The sequence below is a fragment of the Orycteropus afer genome, unplaced genomic scaffold, assembly GCF_000298275.1.
Source record: "Orycteropus afer afer isolate SDZICR_OR568_19922 unplaced genomic scaffold, OryAfe1.0 scaffold00061, whole genome shotgun sequence".
Lineage (NCBI taxonomy): Eukaryota > Metazoa > Chordata > Mammalia > Tubulidentata > Orycteropodidae > Orycteropus > Orycteropus afer.
In genome coordinates, this window is record NW_006921648.1 from 10,400,011 (window position 1) to 10,400,864 (window position 854).

Below are 854 nucleotides of genomic sequence, written 5' to 3' on the forward strand. Positions count from 1 at the left end.
AAAAAAAAAAAGGAAAAAATCTGGGCAGGGCAGGGTACCCAGGCTCTGTTTGAGCACAGACTGGGATGGAATTCTTGCCGGCCCAGAAGGTGGGTGGGAGTGAGGGATGGCTGCGCCTCTGTTCACCAAGAGAGTGTGGGGTATAAGAGTAACAAGGGGAATATCACACCTTTCCAGTCCTCAGTGTCTGGAATGTCCTTGTGGTTCAGGCAAGTGGAGCCTATTCTTAGGTCCCTGCAATCTGAGCGAATGCTGTCATTTTAAATATCCAAAAGGTCGAACCACTTGTAAACATTCAAAATGGCTGTGCCCTCCAGACAGACAAAAGTCCACAGCTCAGCCTGTCTCCCTCTTCACTGCTTTGCCTTTTATTCACCAGCTACCAGTGCAGTCCTCCATGTAGCCCTTGGCTAAAAAACTAACTAAAACTAGCAGGGCTGATTTTTAGGTTAAATCTTAGGTCCTAACACCACTTGGCAATATCCAAGCTGTCTGTGCCGTCAGGATGGCTGACAGCCTGCAGCTCCATGTGTCTCCTTTTTAGGTGTTTTCATGCGGGCTCTTCTGTTAGTTGGAGTTCAGTCCATTTCCCTTCAAAGCTTGGGGCTCCAGGATTGTCTTCTCTATCTGGGTTAATTGGTTCCCATTTTCGCTGTTGAAGAGGGTCTGTGTAGTTTGTCTGCCTACTCTGCCATCTTACTAGAACCCATCCCCTCTGGGTGGGTTTGAACTGCCAACCCATTTGCCAGCAGTTGAGCATGAAACGATTTGTACCACCCAGGGACTCTGGTACTACTCTGAGTACTTTGTTTAAGTCCTCTGAGTACTTAAACAAAACAAAACAACGCTGTTGA

The 854-nt window shown here is 47.4% G+C and overlaps 1 protein-coding gene across 1 annotated transcript in view; it reads left to right on the forward strand.

The window, feature by feature from the left end:
- The window catches only part of CIITA (class II major histocompatibility complex transactivator), a 61,777-nt gene that overhangs the window by 44,489 nt on the left and 16,434 nt on the right, over positions 1–854 (forward strand). The gene's annotated exons all lie outside the window — the stretch shown is intronic.